The following is a 16,430-nucleotide window of genomic DNA, read 5'->3' as shown; positions in this document are numbered from 1 at the left end:
GCTGCGTATGGGAAGGCTTGGAGGGACTGGGAGCAGTGGTGTTCGGGGTTAGGGATGGGGGTAGAGGAGGGGGAGATACCTCTATTGTTGTTCTTGGGGCAGGGCAAGGAACAGGGTTGGTCGGTGGCGCAGCTGAACAAGTGTATAGCTGGGCTGGCGTTTGGCTTCAAGTTGAGGGGTATGGTTGATGTTACCAAGACCTTTTTGGTGAGGCAGGTTTTGAAGGGTTGGAGGAGGGGGCAGCGGACTGAGGATCATAGGAGGCCAGTGTCGTTCGCGTTGCTGTTGAGGTTGGGGGGGACAGGTTGGGTTGGTTTGTACTTCTGAAGGGGAGGTTAGCCTGTTTCGGTTGGCATTTTCGTTGGCCTTTTTTGGGGCTTTCCGGTTGGGGGAATTGGTGGCTAGGAACGTCAGGGTCGCGGGGGGTTTACGCGGGGAGGATGTGCAGTTGTTTCTGGACAGGGTGGTGGTCAGGTTGCGGTCGTCTAAAACGGATGTGGAAGGAAAAGGGCGGTATGTTACTCTTTTTTCAGTCCCGGAGTGTTTTTTGTGTCCGGTTAGATGTTTGCGGGTGTATAGGGAGGGGGTGTGTTTTGAGGGTGGCCCGCTGTTGAGGCATGGTGATGGTTCTTTTCTGTCCAGATTTCAGTTTGTGGCAGTGTTTAAAAAATGTTTGGTAGGGGTGGGGGTGGACCCAGCAGGCTTCACGGGTCACTCCTTCAGAATTGGGGCGGCAACTGAGGCGGCTAGGTTAGGGTTGAGTGACGAGGTTATTAAACGGATAGGGCGTTGGGAATCTGTTAGGTTCCGGTCATATGTGCGTTTGGGTGGGTTGTAAGTGGTGTTGGCGTCTAGGTAGTGACGTGTTTTCTTTTGTTTGCGTTTTATTGCAGGCTCCGGTCCGGCGCTAGTGTGGATACTTGGACATTCGTTCGTTTTTTGGGGGGCGTTGCGGGCCGATGTTCGGGAGAACGGTCGTCAGTTGGGGTTTGGCAGGGATGTCGCGGTGGTGAAGTGGCTGGGTTCTAGAGGTATGTTGTGGGGCGGTGTGTTGAGGGAGGTTCATCGCTTTGTGCGGTTAGACAGGGCCCCGGAGATTTTAGTGCTTCATGTCGGGGGCAATGATTTGGGGGTTAGGCCGGCTAGGGAATTGATCAGGGATATCAAATTTGATCTATTACGGCTGTGGTCATTGTTCCCACTCATGATAACGGTGTGGTCGGATATTGTGCCTAGGAAGACGTGGAGGGAGGCGAGGTCTGTGGAAGCGGTGAACAGGGCTCGCATTAAGGTGAACAGGGCGGTTGGACGGTTTGTGGCTAAGAGTGGGGCGGTGGTGGTTAGGCACGTGGATCTTGAGTCGGGTCTTGGGGGGTTTTGGAGAGCAGATGGGGTTCACCTTAACGCGGTCGGGATTGATCTGTGGTCCTTGGGATTACAGGGCGGAATTGAGAGGGCATTGGTGATGTGGAGGAACGCGCAGTCTTGAGGTTGGAGTGGTCAAGTTGCGCGTTGTTGGCGGGGGGAGGTCCTCGGAGCTGGTGGAATGGGTTGCTGCTTGAGAATGAGAGGGCCTCAATGGTGGGGCTGGACTCTCAGGATTGGGCACTCGGTTAATCAGTGAGGGCATCCATCAGTTTGGTGGCTCCGAGCTGGGTGTTTACGGCTGGAGGCAAGGTGGATGGTCCACTGAGTGGTTGTGCTGGATGTATACATGTTGGGGCTTCTAGGACCTCCCTCGGCTGGGGGAATTCATTGTTAAATTATTTGTATTTTTGTTTAATAAATAACGGCTGCTGTGGCCGATTTAAATCCGACTCAAGTCTCTGTGTCTTATTGGTAAGGGGGAAGTGAAAGGGTTAATGAGGGAGGTGTTATGGGGAGGAATGGTTGGTAGGCCCCGGTGGGGTCACCAATAATTCGCTCAAGTATTGGCACTTGCTTTAGGTTACAGTCCCTTTGTTTCCTAGCTGGTTTCTCTGCTGGATTGGAAAGGTGGCTGCAGGTTTCTCCCAGGAGGTCCTCTCCTATTACTGGGGTGTCTCATCTGTATTTGTTGGCTGGATTAATGGTCTCCAGGCAGGCTGTACTTCTTCTAGCCTCCTGGTGCAACTAGGAACCAGGACTATCTAGCTGCATGTCAGGAGGAGGCCCTCAGCATATCTTGGGCTGGTGCCTTCTCACTTCTGTCTCCACAGACTCCTGACTATGACCTCACCCCTCCCTGTCTGGGCCTGGACATTTATACTAGGGGCTCCCCATCACCCTCTAGTGTCTGGGATATCTAATTACACCCAACTAGGCCTGATAAGCATATAACAGGGAAACCATACCAATGCAAAAACACACAGGAAATACATTACAATGCATGGATAAATACAATATCACTGTCCCTTGTGAGCAGAAGTAACACGTTACCCAATTGACCCTTGTGCAGTGCCCACTCCTACCTAGTGGGACACTACATAAGCAAAATCAGAACACAATGGAAGCTGAGGTAAAGTGCCAGGAGGTCACGTCAGTACAAAGGAATAACACAGGATCAAGGTCAAATACAAATCGAGTTCAGGAGCCTGGAGATCTCGTCAATACAAAAGGATTACACAAGATAGAGGTCAAATACAAGTTGAGGACAGGGGCCAGGAGGTCACATCAGTACGAAGGGATTACACAAGATCAGGAGTCAAATACAAGCCAAGGTCGAGTTCACAAAATCACACATGCAGGAAAACGCTAGTGAGTACCAAGACCAATCACAGGCAACTTGTGGCTGGCAAGTTGCCTGTTAAATAGGCCAGACTAAATGGTCACGTGACGTGGTCAGCGTCACGTGACCCTGCGTCAGCCCCAGCCAATACTCTGAGCGCCGACTCATATACATCCGTGCTCGTCCCTGCTCGTTGCCTAGGGGATGGAGGATGCCGGCCGCGCTGATGAAGGGTGTGCCGCTGGGTCCTCCCCACGCCCTTGTTACCAGGGAGATGAGGACGCCGGCCGCGTACGACTCCGGCTCCTCCTCCCTCTCTATCAGCGGGACGCTGGCGGTGCTGCAAGGAGGGAGCGCACTGCCCGCTCCCTGTTACAGATTTGCAATATAAGGACCTTCTCAAGATGGCTCCTCTGCCAGTTTTCTGAGGCCAAAACTGCTTTCCCCCACTTCCCATACACACTTGCTGTAGCCAGCAGCTCCCTGCCAGCCAATCAGATTAGATTACTGAGAGACACTCCTCCTCACTCTGAAGCCTAATGCAGGCATGCAGTGTGGAAGACCGCCCCTCTGTCTTCTGTTTATACTAAAAGGAAAAACAGACAAGCCTTAGCAACGGTCTTTTAAAGGCAGCAGTGGAAAGCTGTTATTATAAAAGGTAATTGCAGATCTTTTGACTATCATTGACAGACTAACTCAGGCATACATGCCTAGCTCTAATAAACTAGCAAATAAAGAAAAATATGACAGTTATCCTTTAAAATGTATGCTCCCAATGACCGTCAACTGTCCTTTCAACATAAAGTGATGAGACATGTCCATAAACTAAAAAAGGGTAAATTTATTATGTGGGGGGAGTTCAACTCCATAATCGACCCCTCCCTAGATTCCACCAACTCATCTAGATGCTCTACTAGTGGCCTATGATCCTTTTTTTTATTCTGAGGGACTTATTGTCCTCTGGCGAGTGCAGCATAGTCAGGAGAGAGATTGCACCTTTTTCACCACCTTTCACGGGTCTTACTTCCGAATAGATTTATTTTTGGTAGACCATACCACTCTGTTCCACACCACAACCTCGGAAATTGGCATTATTGGAGGGTCAGACCATGCCCCCATCACTATCACTCTGGAGGATCAGTACCAATCTCATTCAGCCCTTGTTTGGAGGAACAATACATTCCTATTTAACCACCCTACATATCGCACTGAGATATTACATTCTCTGCGAAAGTACTTCCTCTTTAACGTGGGATCAGTATCAGATCCTTTTATAATATGGCAGGCCCACAAGGCCTTCATTAGAGGCTTGCTCATCAAAATTAACCACAAAGACAAGAAAAGAAAAAGCAGTCATGTTAATAATAGAGAAAATCTCTGTGCTAGAAAAAATAAAAAAACAAAACCCCACACCCCCTCAGCAGAGTTGAGGATAGATAGGGATAAGTTGAGATCTGTACTGCTTCAGGAATATGAAAAGGATCTACTTAGACTGAAGTCTAAGTACTATGCACAAGGCAACAAAGCAGGACGACTGCTAGCTCAACAGCTTAAATCTCAGCAAGCTAGGTCTAATATCCCAAATATCATCAATCCCCATACTCGTGCTAAGCTTATAGATCCAAGAGATATTGCTGAACAATTCAGACTTTTCTCCATTAACTTTTATAAACTTCGCTCCCTTCTCTTACACCTTCCCAATTGGTTGATTTAAATACCTCCCTCACTGAATTGGAAATTCAAAAACTGATCTCATCTCTCCCACAAGGGAAAACCCCAGGGCCTGACGGTCTGTCTAACCTCTAACGAATACTATAGATAATTCCACTCTACATTAACTCCTCATCTATTGCATATATTTCAACAATGCATGACGGGCACCCCTTTCCCCACAGACATACTCTAGGCCCAAATTATCACACTCCATAAACCGGGCAAACCTAGTGATGCCCCTCAAAATTTTAGACCTATTTCCATACTGAATTCGGACATTTAGCAAATATCTTAATTAATTGCCTCTAGATTATACCCTATCCTTCCATTGCTTATTAATGCTGATCAGACAGGCTTTGTTAAATGGCGCTTAGCATCTGACAATACCCTTTTATTTTAGCCCTGCAGCCCTTAGCACAACATATATGGAACACTGTTGGAATAAGTGGATTTAATGTCGGCTCCGCCACTCACACTATGGAGTGACTTCTAATAAATCATGGATTCAAATTGAATCAGTGTCACGACCCTTGGTCGTGGTCGTGACTCCTTGGGAGCCGCATGCAGTTGCCCGCGGTTTGGTGTTGTGTCAACCGCAGCTGGGGGCACTTAGTGGTTTGCCTCAGGTGCGGTTGCCGCGGACAACAGGCATGCGTGCGGTTGCCCTTGGCAACGTGTGTTTGTATGCACTTCCTTTGTTTGTTGTGCACAAGGTCATGTTTGTATGCACTTAGACACCTCCCTTCACTTGCGGTTGTCCGCGGCAACGTCTGGTGTTGTGTGCATGTGGTGGCAGTGTCTCGGCCTGCTGGCTGTTCTTCAGGACACAGTTGTCACGCATGCCGTTGCCGGCGGTAACAGGTGAGTGTGTGTGTGCTTTTTCCTTTGTGTGGCTTCACTACCCTGCCTGGTGTAGGAAGGGTTAACTCCCTTCTTTCTGTGTGAACCCTGGGTGTGTCTGACTGTTGGGTGTGGCTTCTTGGCCCTATAAAGCCTCAGTGGAAGGCAGTAGTCAGAGATGGTGCTTCAGCCATGCTTGCTGGAGACATCCTCCTGGTTACTTTACCATCTGCCAGTGGGGGCCACCCTTCTGGTCATAAAATATTGTTACACGGTGTTATCAAGGTGTGTGTGGGGTTTCCTTGTTATTGCAGCTTATGGTCCTTGGTTCCTGTGTGTGTTGTGTTTGTTGGTGTTCTGAACAGCAGCACCTGCACATGGGTTCCAGGCTTTGTTGTCTGTCTCAGGCGAGTGTTGTGTTGGTTGCCTTTGCCTGTCACTGCCATAAGGTGTTTCTGTTCCCCTTGTAGCTTGGCCACTTTAGACTCCTGTTTCTCCGTGTCCAGGAGGAACGGGCTGTCTACCCAGCTCCTAGCTCAGGGAACGACAGAGGGTCAGTAGGGATCCGAGGTTCCTGAGTATGGGCCCTCCTACCTTTAAGGGCGGCCCATGCAGCTAGGAGTCAGGGTCAGATTAGGGAAGCGCTAGGAGGTGACCTGCTCCCTAATTCTGTGGTTCTAGCCAAGTAGCAACCTTACCATCAACCTGGCACCGCACGGCTGAGGGTTATCCCCAGCCGTGACAATCTGGGTCAGTTAGTAGAAGTTCCCTGAGAGATTATCTCGCCCAGATCTTGTGGAACCCAACCCCCCCCCCCCAATCCAATTTTCTCACAGTGACTCACGCTGGGACTTTGTCATCATTTCCACAGTTCCCATGGAGAGCAGGGCAACCTTCTCTATAAGTATGCCTCAACTTATATACTAGAAAGATGTATTGAGGGCCTTGATCTCTCTGTATGGCACATGGCGGGGGTAAACACAATTGACCAGATTGTCCAGGAAAACTCAGTGCTTTCTTTTAAGTCAATACATAACTCTTTTCATATCCCACACAGGGAACTCTATAACTACTTGAGAGCGCAACATTATCTTGATACAATCACGAAAGCTACCCCAAGAGTTAACTCGGACATTAAACCACAATCCCTTATTACATAAAAAAAAAAAAAATAATATATATATATATATATATATATATATATATATATATATATATATATATATACACACACACACACACACACACACATACACAGTACAGACACCTTCTCATTCAAAGAGTTTTCTTTATTTTCATGACTATGAAAATTGTAGATTCACACTGAAGGCATCAAAACTATGAATTAACACATGTGGAATTATATACATAACAAAAATGTGAAACAACTGAAAATGTCATATTCTAGGTTCTTCAAAGTAGCCACCTTTTGCTTAGATTATTGCTTTGCACACTCTTGGCATTCTCTTGATGAGCTTCAAGAGGTAGTCACCTGAAATGGTTTTCACTTCACAGGTGTGCCCTGTCAGGTTTAATAAGTGGGATATATTGCCTTATAAATGGGGTTGGGACCATCAGTTGCGTTGTGGAGAAGTCAGGTGGATACACAGCTGATAGTCCTACTGAATAGGCTGTTAGAATTTGTATTATGGCAAGAAAAAAACAGCTAAGTAAAGAAAAACGAGTGGCCATCATTACTTTAAGAAATGAAGGTCAGTCAGTCCGAAAAATTTGGAAAACCTTGAAAGTGTCCCCAAGTGCAGTCACAAAAACCATCAAGCGCTACAAAGAAACTGGCTCACATGCGGACTGCCCCAGGAAAGGAAGACCAAGAGTCACCTCTGCTGCAGAGGATAAGTTCATCCGAGTCACCAGCCCCAGAAATCGCAGGTTAACAGCAGCTCAGATTAGAGAGCATGTCAACGTCACACAGAGTTCTAGCAGCAGACACATCTCTAGAACAACTGTTAAGAGGAGACTGTGTGAATCAGGCCTTCATGGTAGAATATCTGCTAGGAAACCACTGCTAAGGACAGGCAACAAGCAGAAGAGACTTGTTTGGGCTAAAGAACACAATGAATGGACATTAGACCAGTGGAAATCTGTGCTTTGGTCTGATGAGTCCAAATTTGAGATCTATGGTTCCAACCACCGTGTCTTTGTGCGACGCAGAAAAGGTGAACGGATGGACTCTACATGCCTGGTTCCCACCGTGAAGCATGGAGGAGGAGGTGTGATGGTGTAGGGGTGCTTCGCTGGTGACACTGTTGGGGATTTATTCAAAATTCAAGGCATACTGAACCAGCATGGCTACCACAGCATCATGCAGTGGCATGCTATTCCATCCGGTTTGCGTTTAGTTGGACCATCATTTATTTTTCAACAGGACAATGACCCCAAACACACCTCCAGGCTGTGTAAGGGCTATTTGACCATGAAGGAGAGTGATGGGGTGCTGCGCCAGATGACCTGGCCTCCACAGTCACCGGACCTGTACCCAATCAAGATGATTTGGGGTGAGCTGGACCGCAGAGTGAAGGCAAAAGGGCCTGAAGCATCTCTGGGAACATTCCCTGAAGCATCTCTGGGAACTCCTTCAAGACTGTTGGAAGACCATTTCAGGTGACTACCTCTTGAAGCTCATCAAGAGAAAGCCAAGAGAGTGTGCAAAGCAGTAATCAAAGCAAAAGGTGGCTACTTTGAAGAACCTAGAATATGACATATTTTCAGTTGTTTCACACTTTTTTGTTATGTATATAATTCCACATGTGTTAATTCATAGTTTTGATGCCTTCAGTGTGAATCTACAATTTTCATATAGTCATGAAAATAAAGAAAACTCTTTGAATGAGAAGGTGTGTCCAAACTTTTGGTCTGTAATATATTAATTACAAAGAAAAAATGTGGGGGGTTCAGTCAGCACAACCCTGTTTGCAGGTGCACATTGCTATGGCGAAATACAGATACAAACGCAAAAACACAAATGCAATCGCACTCTGCCCTGCCTCTATGCTGGATGTTAAATGAGGCATTGGTGTACATTTTGGCCAAAGCATAATAAGCCACTCACCACATCAAGGTTGCCTCCATGAGTGGTCCCCAACACTAGTTCCTACCTGTTATGGGCCATGACAGCCACACAAAGTCCAGGGAGTGCAGGTACAGCATGCACGCCAAACACACCTGACCAGTTAGTCTGCCCTGGAGGCTGGTTTTAAAGTCAGTATAAAACTGAGTCTGCTTATATAGCACCTACCAGTAGCCATTTGGCTCCAGGAGAAGTATATAGTGGGCTCAGCATGCATGTTGGTACTTGCATCCCTGGATCCGATGAAAGCTGTAATGGCACCGGACGGGGTTAAAAGTAGAGTGTGCTTGTACCTGCGCTCCCTGGACTTTGTGTGGCTGTCATGGCCCATAACAGGTAGGAACTAGTGTTAGGGACCACTCATGGAGGCGACCTTGACATGGCGAGTGGCTTATTATGCTTTGGCCAAAATGTACATCAATGCCTCATTCAACATCCAGCATAGAGGCAGGGCAGAGTGCTGGTTGCATTTGTGTTTTTGCGTATAATATAACCTATTAGGTGATAAAGCGATATTTGTCAAGTCTAGACCCATTCTAGCATGGGAATTAGACCTGGGGAGATCTTACCTGGAGGAACAATGGACCAAAGCTATAGTTTTCTTTCATCTAACTTTAAATGTGTCACTCACTATGAAGCAGGGGTAAAGACCCTCTTGAGATGGTACTTTACACCTGACAGGTTGAGTCGTATGTACCCGGGGGTGTCGGCTTGTTATTAGAGGGAATGTGGCTGCACTGGAACTTTCATATTCTTTGGTCATGCCCCCAAATTGGAATGCTATTGGCAGCAAGTGTTTGCACTGATCTCTCAAACTACTTTAGTCTCGACTACAGCTTCCCCAGAATTGGCCTTGCTCTTTTTGGGCATACATTATTTTCACCAAGATTATAGCATCCTTGTAGGCCATAAGTTATTAAGTGCCAAATTAGTAATTACTCGCCACTGGAGGTCGCTTAACCCTCCAACCATACAAGAAGTAATACTTGCGGTGAATACCACCTGTTGATATGAAAGGTCCCTACCGATCTCTATGATTAACCCCCAAAAGAGAGAGTACAGTACAGTATTAGTATCAACTGCTATAACATCTGACGTAATATTGCCCCTTATCTACTGATGATTCTGGGGCATGAAATATTTTGATGAAACGCTTTGGGACACACATCTTTTCTTTTTGTACCACCTATATTCTTTTCTTTTGCCCCCTAGTGAGCACATTGACTCCAATAGGTAGGGCTGTCCAGGGCATTCAGATTAGGGAAAGGTTCTGGACTGGGCCGCTCTTTTCAGGGTGATACCTCTGTATTACGGTATACTAGGGTCATCTGTACGGCCTTGGCCCCCTCTATTTTATTCTGCTAGGTGTGAAATTTATTGAGCAACTTCACACGGTGAAAAAACTTGTGCAGATTCATCGTACCGGTGATGCTCCATCTATATCATACTGGTTATTCTTATCTTTGCAATTCACTCCTTTTTTGTTGATGATGAATTAAAAGTTACGTTTTACAATAGACTACTGCTCTCCCCTTTAAGACATCACTTTTCTTCACCCGCCTACTGAAGAAACCACCCAGCAGCAGCAGGACATGGAGCAGAACCTGAACCAGCAGGTGGTGGCAGACTTGGACTTCACCCTGCCACCCCAGATCTAAGATCCCCTGGACTATTGGGCAACCAAACCTGATATTTGGCCCCAACTGGACGATTTTGCCCTGGACAAGCTTTCCTGCCCAGCCAGTAGTGTGGCATCAGAGCAGGTGTTTTAGTTGTGGGGGGCATGGTTAGCCCAAAGAGAACTCACCTTTCAGGAAATGTTGAGAGATTAACCTTTTAAGTTATGGTGAGACAAAACCAGGTGCAGGTCAAAAACATGTAAGAGATGCAAATCTTTCCATTATACCTTATCTTTGTATAGGCTTCACTACTGGTTTTGGCTCACATTAATTTGCAAATTGCGGATCCACAAAACATGGATACCGGCCACGTGCGTTCCGCAATTTGCGGACAGCACATGGTCACAACCATAATAAAAAAATGCCCATTCTTACCCACCATTGTGGACAAGAATAAGACAAGCTCTATCATGGTGTGCTGTCCACATCTTTTGCAGCCCCTTTAAGTCCTAACTGATGGAAATAACTGACCAAATAACTGATGTGTGAACTGGGCCTTACCCTAAGTTCACACCTGAGCGTTTTACAGCGCGTTCAAACGCGCTTCAAAACGCTCAACACGTGAAAACCAATGCTTCCCTATGGCCCAGGTTCACACTTGAGCGTTTTACAGCGCGTTTGAATGCGCTGTAAAACGCCCAACGCATAAACAAGTTCTTGAGCTTTTTTTGGGGGCGTTTGTCGCGCGTTTTGGCCCATAGACTCATTGGACAACACTGCAGTCAATCACACAAACGCGCGTCAAACGCACATTTACTATTGCAAAAAATGCGCATAAAAACACGCGACAAATACGCGCATCTCAGAAACGCTCAGCTGTGAACCCAGGGTTAGGGCTCATGCATAACTGCAAAACACAGATACCGGCCGTGCGTGTTCCACATTTTGCGGGACGGAACGTCCTGCCCTCTATAGAAGGATCCTATCTTAGGCCTCTTTCACATGAGAGTGTGCGCTCCATGGCCGTATTGCAGACCGTATTTGCGGATCCGCAATACGCGGGCGTTCCGTGGGCCTTCCGCATCACAGATGCAGACCCATTCACTTGAATGGTTCCGCAAATCCGGAGATGCGGTACGGAAGCACGGAACAAAACCTTATGGAAGCACTACAGAGTGCTTCCGCGGGGTTTCGTCCCGTACTTCCGTTCCGTAAAAAGATAGAACATGTCCTATCTTTTTGCAGAATGAGCAGATCGCGGACCCATTAAAGTGAATAGGTCCACGATCCGCTGCGGATGCCCCACGGTTGGTGTACAGACAAGAATAGGACTTGTTCTATTTTTTTGCAGGTCTGCAGAATGGACATGCAAATCTTTTGTGGTTCGAATGAGCAGACTTGTAGGCAGTAAATACAACAGTTTAGTCAGTATGGGAATATACGGGAACACAATATTAATAGTGCAGTGATCATCTCATATACTTGTGGGCAGGGTGCATTGAGGGTCAAATATATGCTGCCCTAGAATCCAGATATCCTCTGCCCAGCCTTAGGGCTGTTTCACACGAGCGAGTCCATTGCGTGAATCACGCTCCGTGTGTGAGCGTGATCCTCCGCTCTGGAGGAGCGCATGGCATTATCATGATTAATGATGCTATGTGTCTCTGCATGGCCTTTTTTCCACAGGATCATAGTGACATAAAGCTGTCAGTATGATTCTGTAGAAATAAGGTCAAGCAGAGACACATAGCATTATAAATCATGATAATGCCGTGCGCTTCTGCAAGTCCAGAGCAGAGGATCACACTCGCACACGGAGCGCGATTCACGCAATGGACTCGCTCGTGTGAAACAGCCCTTAGGCCTCATGCACACGACCGTTGTTTGGATCCGTATCAGAGCCCCCGTTTTGGCGGCTCGGATGCGGACCCATCAATTTCAATGGGGCCGCAAAAGATGCGGATAGCACTCCGTGTGCTGTCTGCATCCGTGGCTCCGTTCCGCGGCCCTGCTAAAAAAATATAACATGTCCTATTCTTGACCCCGCTTTGCGGACAAGAATAGGCATTTATATTGCCGGCGCCCGTTCCGTTCTGCAAATTGCGGAAGGCAACACGGACGCCTTCCGTTTTTTGCGGATCCGCGGTTTGCAGACCGCAAAAATCTGCACGGTCGTGTGCATGAGGCCTTCGGCTACATGCACATGACCGTATGTGTTTTGCGGTCCGCAAAAAAAGGATGACGTTCCGTATGGCATCCGTTTTTTTTTTTTTGCGGATTGATTGTAATAATGCCTATCCTTGTCCGCAAACTAGAAAAAAATAGGACATACACTATTTTTTGGGCGGAGCAACGGAACGACATACTGATGGGGACAGCACACGGTGTGCTGTCCGCGTTTTTTGCGGGCCCATTGAAATGAATGGGTCCGAATCCTATCCGCAAAAAAAAAACTGATCGGACACAGAAACAAAATACGGTCGTGTGCATGAGGCCTTAGGCTACATGCACACAACCGCTGTGTGTTTTGCCGTCCGCAAAACACAGATGGCATCCGGGCACGTTCCGCAATTCGCAGAACGGCACGGACAGCCTTTAATATAACTGCCTATTCTTGTCCGCAAAGCGCGGACAAAAATAGGACGTGTTATTTTTTTTTTTTTTGCGGGGGACCACAGAACGAAGCAACGGATGCAGACAGCACACGGAGTGCTGTCCGCATCTTTTGTGGCCCTATTGAAGCGAATGAGTCCGCACCCGAGCCGCAAAAACTGCAGCTCGGATGCGGACCAAAACAACGGCCGTGTGCATGAGGCCTTATGCCTTATGCACACGACCGTTGTGTGCATCCGCGTCCGTTCCGTCATTTTTTACAGTTTAGTGGAGGTCCCATTTATTTCTATGGAGCTGTGAAAAAAAACTGATAGTCCTCCGTTTTTTTATGCGCGTCCGTGATCCGCGATTCCAGTCCGTTAAAAAAAATATAACCTGTCCTATTCTTGTCAGTGGAAAATGGAGGACCGACCCATTCAAGTCAATGGGTCCGTCAAAAATAAAATGGATGCACAACTGGTATGTCATCCGGTCCGTGTCAGTGTCCGTTTTTACACTTTTCAATAACCTTCCTTTTTTTTCCCCTGTCAGACAAAAAAAAAAAAAAAAAAAAAAAAGGAAGACACAAGGAAACACAACTGAAGCAAAATCGGACACGGACCACTGAAGTCAAATCACTGACAGTGAAAAAACACTGTTGTGTGCATGAGGCCTTAGGCCTCATGCACACGACCGTATTTTGTTTCCGTGTCCGATCCGTTTTTTTTGCGGATAGGATGCGGAACCCATTCATTTCAATAGGTCCGCAAAAAACGCAGACAGCACACCGTGTGCTGTCCGCATCAGTATGTGCGTGCCGTTGCTCAGCAAAAAAAATAGCGCATGTCCTATTTTTTTCTAGTTTGCAGATAAAGATAGGCATTATTACAATGGCTCCGCAAAAAAACGGATGCCATACGGAACGTCATCTTTTTTTGCGGATCCGCAAAACACATACAGTCGTGTGCATGTAGCCTTAGGCCTCATGCACACGACCGTTGTTGTGTTCCGTTCCGCAAAATGGGGTTCCGTTGTTCAGTGATCCGTTTCCGAGTGTCTTCCTTTATTTTTGGAGGATCACCAGACATGAAGGAAAGTAAAAAAAAAGTCTAAGTCAAGTTTGCCATGCAAATGATAGGAAAAAAAACGGACGCGGATGACAATCTTGTGTGCCTCCGTGTTTTTTCACGGTCCCATTGACTTGAATGGGTCCGCAAACCGTTTTCCGTGAAAAAAATAGGACAGGTTATATTTTTTTGACGGACTGGAACCACGGATCACGGACGTGGATGACAAACGGTGCATTAGCCGAGTTTTCAACTGACCCATTGAAAGTCAATGGGTCCGCAGAAAATCACGAAAAACGGAACAACGGACACAGAATAAAACAACGGTCGTGTGCGTGAGGCCTTATTCACACAGTCAGTGATTTTCATCAGTGATTTTTAGCCCAAATCAGGTACAACTCTAAACACAGAACAGGTGCAGATCTTTCCCTTATGTCTGTGGAGGCTCCACTCCTGGTTTTGGCTCACAATCACTGACCAAAACACTGACGTGTCAATGCGGTTTCATTTAGGCCTCATGCACACGGCTGATCCTGCGGCCGTTTCATGCATTGGGGACTGTAAATTGTGATCCCCAATGCACGGGCAATATCCGCGTGGCAGCCGGGTCGGATTGAGACCCAATGAATACAAACTGAAAATAATGGCGTGGTATTAAACAAGCAGGAGGTGCTCAAACCCACATGCAGTCGTGCATATATATAGGGGAGCAAATCCTGCACTTGTGGCCCGTTGCTAATGACGATCCCCAGCAAAAATGCATACAGTAGAGGATGCCCGCAGCGAACCACAAGTACCACAATAGACATCCTACACAAGATAGGAGTTATGTGGATGTGATAATCAATATAGCAATATAACGAAATAATAGCAAAGACAGGTGCAGTCTGCAGTCTTACTAAACCCTCAAACTGATTTTAAAATTGAGAGATTAGTCAGCATGTCCTACGGTGTAGAACATGTCTGAGCCCGGGCACCGCGCCAAGGTTTCTCAAGTAGCTCGGGACCTAACACTCTCCTACCTGAGCCGTATGGGCAATGCCAAGAGCCAGTGGCCAAATTACAGGAGCATAAGGCCAACTCACAAACAGCTCACCAGTTACCTCCAGCATGTAACCATGCGAGCAATGGGAGGAGGGAGGAGTCTGCGAGTCCCACTCAAGACTGGCTGATATGGCCAAGGCCTCACAGGTGCACCTAAATGTGGCCTGTAGATGGAAAACAGGCACATTTAAATTGGAGTTTATACACGGTAGGACATGTTGGCTAATCTCTCAATTTTAAAATCAGTTTGAGGGTTTAGTAAGACCGCAGAGTGCACCTGTCTTTGCTATTATTTTGTTATATTGCCGGATTGAGACCCATTCAACTTGAATAGGTCCGTGATCCGTCCGCACCTTAAAAAAAATGCGGACAATAAGCATTTTCTATTAAAATGGCTGCCATGTGCGGGCCGAAAATTGTCAGCCGGTATCTGTGTTTTGCGGATCCGCAATTTGCAGACCGCAAAACACTACGGTCCTGTGAAGGCGCCCTAAAACAATGAATTAACTTTAATTTCACATATGTGGTATACTATATTCATTGTTTCAAATGTAAAATTGCAGAAGTGGGTAGCACTTACCGTAAATTAAAGACTAGGATTCAGGTCAACTGAGGGATTCTAGTAATTTTGAAACATTCAATTAGTCAAATGTGTTTAAACCTGTTCTGAATGTACATTCTGGTAATTTGAAGAGTTTCTCCTTTCATGGTATAGAACGGGTTAATAGACCTGTGAGGGGAGGAGACTGGAGATAAGCTCTTCTGAGACCTGAGTTTCAGGGTTTTTTATGCAGTTTTTGAAGCAAAAACCAGGAGCGGATTAAAAAATAGTGGAGAAGTTGCTGCTCTTAATACTTTCTCTCCTATGATCCACTCCTGATTTTGGCTTCACAAACTGCATCAAAAAGCCTGAATGTGTGGAAGCCCCCTGAGGCATTTTGGATTCTAATGCTAACTGCCTCCCTGGCGGGTGGCAATCACAGGTCTAATTTATTGTCTTTTTCCCCTCTTTTTGGATTGCTTCTAATGCTTTTGTTATAAACTGATTTTACCTGCTTATCACTGTATATAGGTGGTGACTGTCCCCAGGTGTAGATTGTTGCATTCTCGTGGTTGGGATGTGTCTGCTGCCTTGTGCAAATAGATATAGCATGCAGGTCATGATTATGGACAAGTGTTGTCTGGAATGTGTTGACCCGGGTGTCTTCTGGGTTCATGTGTTTCTGCTGTGCTCCACCAATATTGTTTAGATGATCTTAAAGGATTGAAATAAAGATGTTTTTTATTTTTTTGAAGATTTTGCTGGACTTCATTCACATGTTGCTGTTTTTGGAGACTTGGTTTTCCATGCACAGCTAGGTCAGTTGATTGAGGAACTTTTTGTTTACATGAAATGGGTTCTCCAGGCAAATCGTCTAATCAGTAGTTGTTACTAACTTGTAGAAGGAAGATCTTTTTTACATAGTACTTTTCTGTCTCTCGCTGATGTTGTTCTTCCGCCTGGGTTCCGACTCGATTTGGTTTCTTTTCTTGTTCAACTGCATATACTACCAGCACAGGATAATGTGACCACATCTGGTCGGGACTCGGGTGAAATAGCCCACAGTCTAGTACAGGGATGTTCAACCTGCGGCCCTCCAGCTGTTGTAAAACTACAACTCCCACCATGCCCTTCTGTAGGCTGTCTGGGAATGATGGGAGTTGTAGTTTTGTAACAGCTGGAGGGCCGCAGGTTGAGCATTCCTGGTCTAGTATGATGG

The sequence above is a fragment of the Bufo gargarizans genome, chromosome 1 (genome assembly GCF_014858855.1).
Source record: "Bufo gargarizans isolate SCDJY-AF-19 chromosome 1, ASM1485885v1, whole genome shotgun sequence".
In the NCBI taxonomy this organism is placed as follows: Eukaryota; Metazoa; Chordata; class Amphibia; order Anura; family Bufonidae; genus Bufo; species Bufo gargarizans.
The sequence above is the reverse complement of the archived record's forward strand: the minus strand, read 5'-3'. Positions refer to the sequence as shown.